General features: G+C 41.6%; 1 long non-coding RNA gene across 1 annotated transcript; it reads left to right on the plus strand.

Moving 5' to 3' along the window:
* The first annotated feature begins 28 nt into the window (after positions 1-28).
* On the plus strand, positions 29-7,781 carry LOC144682951 (uncharacterized). The gene is made up of 3 exons (XR_013577136.1): positions 29-102; positions 1,093-1,298; positions 7,355-7,781. It is a non-coding gene; the product is annotated as an uncharacterized LOC144682951 (long non-coding RNA).
* Positions 7,782-13,985: the final 6,204 nt, after the last annotated feature.

The following is a 13,985-nucleotide window of genomic DNA, read 5'->3' on the forward strand; positions in this document are numbered from 1 at the left end:
CTCGGCGCCTGCGCAGAGAGAGCAAACCGCCATCGCGGCGGCCATGTTTGTGAAGGTCAATTTGACTTGGAAGGAGCGCGCGAACGTTTCCGAAGCAAAGTAGTGAGTTTCTCAATACAGCAAGTGGGATTTAATCGTTGTTTCCCTTTAAAAGAGGGCTGCTGTATTAGGTGGCTGGGGTAGTAGTGATACATTGGCGCGAACGAGCTGTTGTGCTGTCAAGAGTTGATATGGAACTTCTCATTCGGCGGACCAGCAGGTGCTTCTTAAAAAAAAATCCAAGGAAATCCGCCGACTTTTAATTATATCCTCTTGAACGGCTGTTGGTCGGTGTCTTCTGAGAAGTTTTAGCTAAGTGTTTAAGGAGCGTCTGAGACTTCAGCTATAAGAGGTAGTTAAAAAAACAGTTTAAACCAGCAGATTTCAAATGCGAGAAAGGGATGTTTAAAACAACAACTTGCATTTATGTAGCGCCTTTAAGGCGCTTGGCAAGAGCATTTCAATAATTCCTCACTTAACGTTGTAGTTGCGTTCACTGAGAAGTGCAACTGTTTAAATGAAACAAGATTTTACTATTACAAACAATGTAAAAGCTAGGTTCTGTACTACATTTCTTGTCAGATACAAAATTAAAACATTATACCTTGTAAATTCAAATACTATAAATCGCTATATTTGTAAATGAACTAATTTTTCAAAATAAAATTAAAAATATAAAAGAATTATGCTAACTCTAAAAGGATGGAGGAACTCAGGAAAATTGCAGTCACCAGGGAAGTGGTACTGAGTAAATTGTTGGAGCTGTGGGCTGACAAGTCTCTGGGTCCTGATGCACTTCATCCTAGGGTCTTAAAAGAAGTGGCTATGGAAATAGTTGATGCATTGGGTTTTAATTTTCTAAAACTCCCTAGATTCAGGAAAGGTTCCATTAGATTGCAAAATAACGAGTGTAACTGCTTTATTCAAAAAGGGAAGGAGACAGAAAGCAGGAATATACAGGCCGGTTAGCTTAACATCTGTCATAGAGAAAATGTTAGAAGCTATTATTAAAGACATTACCTTGAAGTTATCTAAGTGCCCTGCTTTAACCAGGCAGAGTCAACATGGATTCGTGAACAGGAAACATGTTTAACCAATTTATTGGAGTTATTTGAAGAAGTAACATGTGCTGTGGATAAAGAGGAACCAGTGGATGTACTGTACTTTGCTTTCCAGAAAGCATTTGATAAGGTGTCACATCAAAGGATATTGCAGAAAATAAAAGCATGGATAGAAGATTGGCTAACAGGAAACAGAGGGTAGGCATAAATGGGTTTTTTTTTGATTGGCAAGATGTATGAATGGTGTGCCACAGGGATCAAGGCTGCTGTCTGAACTTCTTTTTACGATTTATATAAATGACTTGGATGAAGGGACCGAAGGTATGATTGCTAAATTTGCTGAATTGCACAAAGATAGGAAAGTAAGTTGTGGAGAGGACATAAAGAGGCTACAAAGGGACATAGATAGGTTAAGTGAGAGGGCAAAGATATGGCAAATTGAGTATAATGTGGGAAAATGCGAAATTGTCAATTTTGAAAAAAAAGCATACTATCTAAATGGTGAGAGATTGAAGAGCTCTGAGATGCAGAGGGAGCTGGGTGTCCTAGTGCATGAGTCGCAAAAGGTTGCATGCAGGTATAGCAAACAATTGGGAAAGCTAATAAAACCTTATAGTTACTCTTTTTAGCCAGTTTTGTCAAACTAAATCTTGAGTGAAACAAAAAAAATTCATATTGTGATGTTCTTGTATGCATTTGTTGAACAGAGAACATCTTGTTTTAGTATTCGTGTCCAAGATTCCCAAGTCATTGACCAATTAATATGAAGGTAGCTTTCAGGTTTGGAGTGGAATGGAATTATGTGGATGAAACCTGGAAATCAAATATGTGGATTGGAATCTGCAATCTAAGCTCAATCGTACCATTTAATTTTGAGTTCTAGTTTCACATCTCCAAGCTGCACACTGGGCGTGATGTGCAACGACATAATGCATTCTCAGCTGTCATTAAAGGGACAGGGCACAAATAGAAATTGGAGATGTTAAGGCTGGTTGGACATAGAGTGAGGGCAGCACCCAGTTTCCCCCTCAATGGGAGCAAGAAATCTGTTACTCTCACCAAGGAGGCATGTTTGGAGGTAGCTGAGGAGGTGAGCAGCTGGAGCACTGCCTAGGTCTTGATTGCAAAGTAGGAAGTGGTTTAATGACCTTTTGCTGATCCAACCGTATCCCCAACCCTAACTATCACTCTGTCACACTAAGTGTACTCCGTCACATTAATATTCACACTCACTCAGCAGCACCCAGCTCTCACTTTCTATGCAATTCATCACTTGCTCTTTTATGAATCCACCATTACCACTCAACCCAATCCTTTTGCATTATGATGCATCCGTCTCATAGTCATCCTCCCAAAATGCCCTGGCTCCATTGGATGAATACTGCACCTTTGATCACTTACCCTCAGGTCTGTACTTTCATCCCTTGTAGGACAATGGAATGCAAAATGCAAGGAAGAGGTAGAGGACTCTAAGTGGCCCACATAAGTAGTCCACTTCACAGATGACACTTAAATAAGTGTCTTCCCTCCTTCCCACTCAATCGGAATGGAAATATCAAATTCATAATCACTTTGCCAATCTTTGTGTCATCAGGAAACTTGGATATGTAGCAGCTCTGAAGGAGGGAGGGCCAATCACCAGCGAGGGTCTATCAAGACCACGAGCAAGAGGGCCACCCTCCAGATGGTTATGCTAGAGAAGGGCATGGAGAGGTGCGACATCTGCCTCCTGTGCGAAGAAGGGCCTATCGCTGGGCAAGAGCCTACTGTTCAAGGCTGAACAATCTCCAGTTGTTCGAGCAGCAGCATTAGCACAGACTGAAGCTTTCCAGGGAGGCCATCACCAATCTCTATGCCGTGCTTCAGGGCAAGCTGCGACCTGTGGGGGTTGGTGGGTTCCAAATGCCATGGCTCTGAAGATCGTCTTACCGCTCAACTTCTATGCCTCTAGATTTTCCCAGGGATCCATTGGACCAGGTATAGAATCTCCCAGGCTGCAGCCCTTTATTTCATTAAGGAAGTGACCAACACACTGTTCAAGAGACCAGCTGCTACAAGTGCCACTGCATCAACACAAACAGTCAGGCAGCGAGATCCATTGGGTTTGGGGCCATTGCTGGATTCTTCCAGGTGCAGTTTGTGATAGACTGCAAGCATGTGGCCATCAAGACTATCATAGGCCAGGCAGGTGTCTTCATCAACAGAAAGTGCTTCCATTCCATCAATGCCCATCTAGTCTGCGACTATCGAAAGCAAATCCTTCAGATGTGTGCAAAGTACCTGGGAAACGACCACAGTGCATACATCCTTCAGCATTCACAGGTGCCTAACCGTGTTCAGAGATGGATTCTCAGAGACAAGGACTACCGATTGAAGATATGGCTGCTCATGCCTTTGATGAAGCCATATGCTGCAACAGAGGAGAGTTACAATTCCTGTTACAAGTCCACCTGAGTCCATTTTACTGATGATGACAAGATTCCGCTGCCTAGATTGTGCAGGGGTTCACCGAAGCAATGACCCAGCAAGGGTTTCGTGTATTATGGTGCTCTACTATTTTATGCACAAACTTGCACTGCAGAGCGAGGAGGCCTTGAATAATGAGGGCATCATCAATCACCACTCCTCCTCTGATGAGGAGGATGTGAAGGAGGCTGCAAAGCAAATGGTATAACATTGTTTTTATTCATTCATGGGATGTGGGCTTCGCTGGCTGGGCCAGCATTTATTGCCCATCCCTAGTTACCCTTGGGACGATGGATGTGAGCTGCCTTCTTGAACTGTTGCAGTCCATGTGGTGTAGATACACCCACAGTGCTGTTAGGAAGGGAGTTCCAGGATTTTGACCCAGCAACTGTGAAGGAACAGCAATATATTTTCAAGTCAGGATGGTGAGTGACTTGGAGGGGAACTTCCAGGTAGTGGTATTCTCATCTATCGGCTGCCCTTGTCCTTCTAGATGGTAGTGGTCGTGGGTTTATAAGGTGCTGTCGAAGGAGCCTTGGATCAGAGGCAAGGGGAAATGAGAGATGTGTGAGGGAAGCTGAGGATAATCTCATACGTATCCATTTCTTGTGACCCTGATGCCCTTTCACAATTAGTGCAATAAAGCCTCACCTTTATGCACACCTGCTGTAGCCTCCTTCATCTTGCACTCCATCACCTAGCACCAAGGTTCAAAGGGCACATTGACAAACCTGAGGAGCTGACCAGATGCAGCCTTGTCCATCACTAACAACCCTTTGAGGGAGCAAGAGTACAAATCAGATCTAACAATGCAGCAAGAATTGAAAGGGTGACCAACAGCATTGCGTCAAAGATTTATTGGGCGGCATGACAAAAACAAGCCTTCACACGTACAAAATCCAAACACCCATGAAGCCCAAGTGCAGTTAGGTTCCCTTCTTAATTATCTTCATGGTGGTACCCCTGCACTTGCAGCTGATGTAGAGGCAGGCTGCTGATCATGCTGCAGGAGCCCTCTCTGTCATTGAGGTGACTTGGTGTCGGTGTCCTTGTCAGAAAGGCTGAAGAGCTGCTGTGCACACTCTGAGCACTATAAAAGGAGCCCCCAGAATCAGAGGCAGCCATTCCTCTCCTGCAAGATACACTTGTAGCTCCCAGCTGACCTAAGAAGGACGAGGATCTGGTGGAGACTGCAGGTGTTTCGTCCTCTCTCACCTTGTCTCTCTCTCTGCTGCATTGTGCTATACCATCGAAGCAATGGTTGGGGCATAATCAAGTTACATCCCACAAAAGGGAAATGGTAAATAAACCCAAAGCTCCCTGAATGTTGGAAGTAATAGAGAGTAAGATGAAGAAGAATAAGCATGCTTGTGGCAGATGTCAGGTGGATAATACAACTGAGAACCAGGCTGAATATTGAAGGTTCAGAGGGGAAGTGAAAAAGCAAATAAGGTAAGCAAAGGGACAGTATGAAAAGGGACTGGCAGCTAACATAAAAAGGAATCCCAAAGCCTTCTGTAGGCATATAAATGGTAAAAGGGTAGTAAAAGGAAGAGTGGGACCGAAAAGGGAATTTACACGCGAAGGCAGGGAGCATAGCTGAGGTATTAAGTGAATACTTTTCACCTGTCTTTACCAAGGAAGAAGATGCTACCTAGTTCATTAGTTCATGATGGAAGAGGACATAATTAATCCACTAGAAGAATTTAAAATTGTTAAAGAAGAGGTACTGGATAGGCTGTCTGTACTTAAAGTTGATAAGGCACCAGGATTGGATGAGATGCATCCAAGGACACTGAGAGAAGTGAGAGTGGAAATTGCAGAGGCACTGGCCATAATTTTCCAGTGTTTCTTGGACTCGGCTGGTGTCAGAGGACTGGAGAATTGTAAATGTTACACCCTTGTTCAACAAAGTGTAAAGATAAGACCAGCAACTATTGGCCAGTCAGTTTAGCTTTGTTGGGGAAACTAAGTTCAGGACAAAATCAAGTCACTTGGACGCATGCCGGTTGCTTAAGGAAGGCCAACATTGATTTGTTGAGAAAAAATTGTATTTAACAAGCTTGCTGGAGTATTTTCAAGAGGTAACAGAGAGGATTGATGAGGGTAATCCTGTTTACGTGGATTACATGGACTTCCAAAAGGTATTTGATATAGTGGATGGATTCCTCCACTTTCCATGCAGCGGTGCACATACCCTTTGGAGTCTCTGTCAGATATTCCCTCACCTTTTTGCTGCAGCAGTCGCTGTGATGACAATAACTCCAGAATCACGTCATCAGCCTGGGGCTCAGCATGGACCTCGCCTCCCGCAATCTTCCAACTGTCAGTGGCCTTGCCTCTCACAGCCTCTGTCAGCTGTTCCAGACTCTGAATCTGATTGCAAGCACCTACCCACCAACGTGACAGTAACTGCATTGCTGGAGAGTGCTGGGGAATCCAACGTCTAGAAAACCGAACTGAACTTTTAAAAGCAGAGACTTTTTTTGAAATGCAAACTAAAATTGTGACTTGAGTTTGCGACAAAGATGACTACCCAATTTGCATCACCACATTCTAACCCATTGAGATGGAGACACCATATCCCCTAAGACCCATCTAGAAGGATGGTCTCAGGAGAATATGAGTGAGCTACATATCCTGTCTGTATTAGCAAGACATCAAGGCAATCACCTGGGGTATTCAACAGCGGTTTCCCAGAAATGAACTTATCAAGCCACAATGGGAATGTACTAAACTGAACCACTTGAACAATGTGACACTGGCTGAGAGGATTCCCAGACATGAACTGGTTAAGTTACAAGGGGGAATACACTAGACACGACTGTCACGAAAGTAACATTTTTTCATTATATTGTGGTTTACTGTAAAGTAGGTTTATGGGTGTGGATGGTTTGTGTAGCTGATTTAATTGAAGTAGAGTCAGAAAGACTGCAATCTTGAAATTATCAAAAGAAGTTAGGGGTAGAAGGCATTTGAAATACTAATCAGTAAACATGGGTGAGGGCTTAGCATGTAGTGTGTGAAGGAAATTTGCATTTTTAGATAGGAGCTATATAGGTTTCAAAGGGATGATAAGACGTTTACAACTAACAAGATAAGCAATGCCAAGCAGTGTTTATTTTTCCCAAAGGTATTGACCATATTGGCAACATTAAAGATTTATATATTATGGGAAAAGTAAATTTCCAAAGACATATAGAACTATGGAATTTATAGATTAAAGAAAGAGCAACATATATAAAGAGAATAGAAGGCTATGTTGTGGGGAACCATGTAAGGTCTAAGAGGACCATATAAAACAGCCTTTTGCAGAAGTTTGCTGTGTCCAGTAACCAAAGGTGGAGGAAAGCTTTTGGAATTCCACTGTCAAGTGGGTGCTGTGGGCAACTTGCTGGCTTGCTATTTAATTTTCAAATCTATTTTGGACTGTTGCCTTATAGAGGGTGTGAGGTTGGGAGTGAGGTTAATTAGGAATTTTGGGATTTGTTATAGTATTAAGTAACTGTAATCTTATGTACGTGCTTGAACTCTTTTTTGTTAATAAATGTTTTAATTTAGTTAAAATATCTAAAGATGTTAGTGGACTCACCACTTCTGATTTCAGTGCACAAATCTTCTCGTAATAAATACAAATTGCAAAAACATTGTAATAGCATGGTCAAGTTTCCCTTGTGGATTTGATCTGCCTGGCACACAGCACCTGCCATGTCATAACAAGACCATGTTTGAATCACTGGGTGACAGCCATGTAACAGGGTGTGTTTAAACTTCTGCTTTCTCTTCAGTAAGAGAATAAACAACTAAGATGCTGATGAGAAAAGAACCAGGTAGGGTGCCTCTTTCCTCTCTCTCCAACCCACCTTGCAAGCTTCGAATCCTGTTTGCTGACCATGACTATCCAGGGGTGTCCCTGCTGCAGAAAAAGACTTCTTAGAAGAATTCAGCCCATCACTACCATCTCCAGGAAAACAGCCAAATCAGCCATCAAGCATTGAGACCACCGAAGATCACCAAATTCAACCTGAAGCCAACTGAGTCACCAAACTACGGACTGTATACCCCTTTTATTTCTCTGAAAGTATAAATTAAGATGACCAATCTATTGGTGTGCTTGTGTGAACTTTGTGAATATGAGAGAAAGGCAGGGCATATTATTATTTAATAAATCAGTTTAAGTATAATAAAGCTAACCTCTTTCTTTGTTAAACTCAAAGACGACCAGCCTGGTTCTCTTGATCACAGTGCGTAAACAGTTAAACACTCGCTGAATTGGAAAGTATATCTTTTGAAAAAAACCTGTTGCAGTCAAACGATGAGAGGGGAAAGTGGGGATCCATTCGAACTGTCCCCAGCTGATTATAACAGCTGATTAATTGGACAGGCCCCACGCTTCCTCAAAGTAAATTGGCCAGACTCTGTGTGATCATGTTCAGCTGACTGACCAGTGTGACTGCTGGGACCTGTGACCTGATCATAAAATACAGTATATTGTGTAATTCAAGTCTTCTGTGACTTTTTAGTCTACAGCAACATCAGTGAAACGGCTGACACAGTAGTGACTGCTGTGGTCAGTTTAAATTGGTCCTACGCTTGAGTTGGCTCTCCTCTGTTTTCACCCCCGTGACTGTTATGTGGCCGTCAAATCCATTTCATAGCAATTAGGGGTCAATCCCATGAAACCCGTGAGCCCCCACTCCCAGGGGCGGGTTCAGGACCCTTCATGTTTCTGACTTATATTTCCAGCACCTGCTGTGAAATTCCAGTCAATAATGTTCACTATTAGGCTTTTAACTAAATTTAGCTCATTATTCAACATGAAATCTATTATGACCTACTAAGTGAGCTTTTATTCAGATGGTACAATGACAAGTTTAACTACCCACCTGAAATACTTCTCGAATTCTCTTCCATTTCCCTGGCCAGTTTTCTGAGCCCCAGGATTATGTGTTGCACAAGTTAAATTTGGAATTATGTTAAACAATTTGCAAATATCTCATTAAAGTCTCCTAGGGATGTTAATTGCACCAATAATTATTCATCCGCTTACAATAATTAAATCCCTGTAGCTTTCTCGCTGGCACCAAACTATTTCTGTTAAACATACTTTGCAGATGGGTTACGCGGCTGCTTGAAAAATCAAAATATTTACCCCCCACTCCCAATCCACCCATTCATTGGGATTAAATTTCCTTCCTCCCTTGACCCATGCGATAAATATTCCATTACCTTATGGAACAGCCAGTCTGCTTTGATGTCTATCCACCTTAAGAGTGCTGATTTGGAACTCTGCTAAAACACTGAACTACTCAATAGATTGAGAGTTACACCAGATTAGACAGGAGGCAATTGAACTATGATGATAAATTGGGGAAACAGGTGCTCACTAGAAATGTTCCTTTAGCAACCCTAAACTTCCCAGGCATAATGCACAAGTTAGCCCCTTTAAGTTATCACATGTGCCTGACCATGTAAAAAAGTAATGAAATTGTCCATGCTCTTCAACAAATTGGCTGTGTACTACAAAAATAGCATTGAAAGAAGGGTAAAGAGAGCTTTACAGGTAAATGGCATATAAAGGTATTATAGCGCACTTATTCAAAATAAATGTTGACAGTGAAATAAAATGTATAGCTTCAAACTAGTGAAAGACAACTAGGACTAATGCCAGAAAGAAGTTCTCTACATGGATAAACAACATTTTGAATAGGAGACCAGACTTCTGGTTGTTCAAGGACATGCAATGTGCCATTAATGCTTAATGGTTTCCTCGATAGGCATGCTAACTGGCCATATGATATGAAAAATGGCTACATGAAGTACTCCGCATATCTATTTACATAAAAAGTTGACTGTGCTTCACATTCCATACTTCAAAGTGGAAGAACTGTCAACAAATAAGTGGGTCAGGATCTGTTTTGAAGGATTGCTGTGGAAGATCTAGTTCCCCCACTATGTTTCAATTTGGCAGACATGGCCTCTTAAATGTAAAAACGTAGAGTCTTGCTACATCTCTGGCTGCTTTAATAATATAATAAAAAGCCACAACAATTATGCTGATTACCACCACCAAACTGGAAAGGCTTCCTGGTGTGCAGATTTACAACTCGACTCTGGGATTTTAAAAATTCAAATAAATGATTCTCTCTTCCTGCAAAAAAAAATTGTCTTGTTACGTTTCAGGATCTTTTGATCATTTCTCTACAGAATAAATTTAGAAGAAGAATTACTATTAATGATAGATTTGTAAAGACATTGCTTGTTCTCTCAAGTTTAACATAAGTACAGTGATAGAATATGAGCTAGAGTAGTTGCTTTTCCCACTGATTATATAATATTGCATTGAAAGCATTTTGATTTCTATTCTTTCTGTGAACAGTGAGATATAAAACACAAACATGCTAGAGAGAAGTTTGAAATTGTATTTTGCAATGCAGTCAGGCAACAAAGACCGCAAGAAGGTTGGTTAGAATTCAGGAAAAGAAAGGAAGAATTTGTGTTTATATAGTCGCTTTCACAACGTCAGTGTGTCCCAAAGGGCTTCACAGGCAATGAAGTGCTCTTTAAGTGTAGCAAATATTGTAGGAAACACAACAGCCAATTTGTGCACAACCCGTTCCATGAACAGCAATGAGGTAATGTCCAGATAATCTGGCCGAGACACTGGAGAAGAACTCCCCTCCTTATCGTTAAATAGTGCTCAGGAATCTTCTACATTAACCTAAGAGGGCACCTGATTTAATGAGTGAGATTTTAACTTATTCAGAACCCACTGACTTGCGCAGAGTTAAAATCGGGCTCCGTGTGCCATCTGTTATGTGGCAGATGATGTGTGCCAGGCGGATCAAATCCACGAGGGAAACTTGATCACATGGTCACAACTGTTTTGCAATATGTGTTCTATTTCGAGATGTGTGCCCTAAATTCAGAAGTAAGAAGACAGCCATGACTTCACAGATTTTTAGAAAACTAAATTAAACATTTATTAGCAAAATAAAAGATTTCAAGCCCATACATAGGTCTACAAATTACTACCATAATAGCTCCTGAAACCCTTAAATTAATCTGGTTTCCAGCTACACCCCTGTTAAGGTAACAGTAAAAACAAATAGATTTAAACAGACCCAGGCAAAGCCACACAATACCCTGGACAGTTGAATTCAAAGTGAGTTTTCTCAGCTTTGGTTCCTGTAGACCGCAATGCGATGCGCAGAGGCTGAAGGTTTTTCACACTTGTGTTAGATCTTAGAATGTTTCCTCCTACCAACTGAGCCAAGGCTGACACCTTGTAAGGAGCAGGAGATAATACTCAAATTATGTTAAGTGAGATAACTCTGGTGATGAATCGCATGTTCTTTATAGTGTTACACAAGGATAAGTTATTCTGATTAAATTCACCAAGTCTGATCACAACTGATTTTCAAGTTCACATAACTGCGAAGTAAAGAAGCTTATCGATTTTTAACATGACCTGTATTCCTGAGTGTTTGTTCAGTCCACCTTCAGAGAGATTGATGAAGTACACATTCAAAAGACATGAATATCTAGTCAGGATACAAGATAGCAGTATTGTTAAACCCTCAGATCACATGATTGTACTGGTAGATAAAGGATGGTGTGGGCAATTCCCATAAAAGTAGCATTACTCATGTGAGATGTATTCTACTAATTTTGACAAATTTCTGCTAAATCTGCTAAATCCAACATTTGCTTGCAACTCTTCCATATAGAGATGAAAGAGCAGCATTGCCTTCATGTGGAAGGATTAAAAGCTTTATTTTAGGGATAACATGGAACAGAATTCCATTCTCATGTCTCATAGTCAGGTAATACCGAATTGCAGACATATGAAATGTGCAGTGAGTTTATACTCATTAAATTCTTTGAAGACATGCAAATTATTAACACATAGGGTCTCAGTTTTACGCCATTGCTATAATGACAGTGTCATCAAAGCAAGCAGTCTTCCTAATGGAATTCAGTTTATGCTTCTAGTGCTACATGCACTTTTAACAGCTTTATAATCAAAATATTTTGCTATTTAAGGTGCTTTTTCAACCAGTGGGTCAGCAGGCATCTCTCTTAAATCAGCACGTTGGCTTTTACAAGATTATGTGATTCCATTATAACTGATATAACTATAATTCTGAGTGAATTTATAATTTTCAAAAAAAGAGGCAAACGCAATGTTATTTTTTGTCACAAACAGCTTTGGATCAAATGTCTTTAGCTCATTCAAATCAAAAAATGTCAGCAAAATTTTATTAAGTAGAACAAGAATCTCTACTTTCATTTTGTTATTTGATGAATATACCGATATATTTTTAGATTATGATGTTAGATTGATGATGTTCCATTAACTGTTGTATAATGTATATTGTAATAAAGGGTAGGTATGCTCTTGGCCCAACTTTCATAGTCTTAAAGCAGTCTTATTTGATGTTAGATTGTATATCACAAGTGCCAGCCTTAGTTCTCAGTTGGTAGGACTCTTGTCAGCCAAGAGATTGTGTTAAGTCCCACACCAAAGATTTGAGCACATAATCTCAGTTGACACTCCTAATGTAGCACTACTAGAGGTCTGCAATATCAGAGGTACTATCTCTTGGATAAAATGTTAAACTGAGGCCCTGTCTGCACCTCTTGGATAGAAGTGAAAGATCCCATGACACTATTCGAAGATGAGTAGCTAAAGTTCTCCCACTGCTCTGGCTAACATTTATCCCACAACCAAAACCACCAACAACAGTTTAACTGATCGTTTATCTGATTTCTGTTTGTGGGATCTTGTACAGAAATTGGCTGCCACATTTCCCTACATTAAAATGGTGATTACATTTCAAAAGTAATTCATTGGCTATGAAGCACTTTGAGATGTCTTGAGGTCATGAAAGACAACATATAAATCTATATTTTATTTTATTAAGTATTGTTATATAATCCTTCAGTTAGCATTCTGTTACTCATGAATTAAGCTAACATCTGTACATCACTTCTTTGCACGATTTTAACAAAATAGTGTGGCTGAGGAGAAGTTTGAAATTAGAAGGCGTGCAATTGAGTCGAAATCAGAAAAAAAAGCGTTAGGAATAGAGGTAGGCAATGGGCACACAATAGTCAGTTGCATTAAAGCAGCTTTGCAACTGCAAATATGAGCAGATACTTTCCATTATTTCGTCATCACTACAGCCCCAGAGTACACAGAACAGAGATTTAACTCTATATGTCAGAGGCTGCAAACAATGCCCAATATGGATTAAATAATGGAAATCAGTACAGTACAAAATGTTTTGGAACATCTTCTGGCCTGTCACAGTGTTGTCTGTAACTGGTGCAATACATGCAAAACAATGTGCCATGTCAGGATATAATGTACAAAACTAGCTCTTTTGTCCATGCTTGGACCATAGATGTAATGAGGTCAAGAGCTGAGTGACGCTGTCAGAACCCAAACTGAGCGTCAGTGAGCAGGTTATTGCCAAGTAAGTGCTGCTTGTTAGCACAGTTGATGACACGTTCCATCATTTTGCTGATGATCGAGAGTAGACTGATGCAGCAGTAATTGGCCAGGTTGGATTTGTTGACAGGACATACCTAGGCAATTTTCAACATATCCAAATAGATATCGGTGTTGTAGTTGCACTGGAACAGCTTGGCTAGGAGTGCAGCAAGTTCAGGAACAGAAGCCTTTAGTACTATTGCCGGAATGTTGTCAGGACCCATAGCCTTTGCAGTATCCAGTGCCTCCATCCATATTTTGATGATATGTGGAGTGAATCAAATTATCTGAAGACTGGCATCTGTGCTGCTAGGGACCTTGGGAGAAGGCCATGATCGATCATCCCACTCGGTACCTCTGGCTGAAGATGGTTGCAAATGCATTCGTGCCTATCAGCCCCTCCCCCCTCTCCTTTTCCTCCCCTCTCCCCTCCCCTCCCCACTCTCCCTTCCCTCCCCTCTCCCTTCCCTCCCCTCCCCCTCTCCCTCCCCTCCTCTCCCCCTCCCTCTCCCCTCTCCCTTTCCCTCTCTCCCTTCTCCCTCCTCTTCCTCCCCTCCCCCTCCTCTTCCTTCCCTCCCCTTCCCCTTCCTTCCCTCCCTCCCTTCCCCCTCCCCCTTCCCCCCTCCCCCTTCCTTTATCCCTTCCCTCCTCCCCCTTCCTTCCCCCCACCCCCTTCCTTTCCTCCCCTTCCCCTCCCCTCCCTCCATCCCTCCTCACCCCTCCTCCTCTCCCTCCTCATCACCCTCTCCCTCCCCCCGCCCCCCCACCTCCCCTCCCTGACCATCCCCTCCCTGACCAACTTCTCTGTAGATAAACTTTAAATAAGGGAACCTTTAAATAAGGGTACCTTTACTGGCATTCCTTTTACCAATACCATGTATTTGTCCTGTTTTTGGGTGGCATCTCTGCAACCTTTGCTA

This window comes from Cetorhinus maximus, chromosome 7, assembly GCF_964194155.1.
Source record: "Cetorhinus maximus chromosome 7, sCetMax3.hap1.1, whole genome shotgun sequence".
NCBI lineage: Eukaryota > Metazoa > Chordata > Chondrichthyes > Lamniformes > Cetorhinidae > Cetorhinus > Cetorhinus maximus.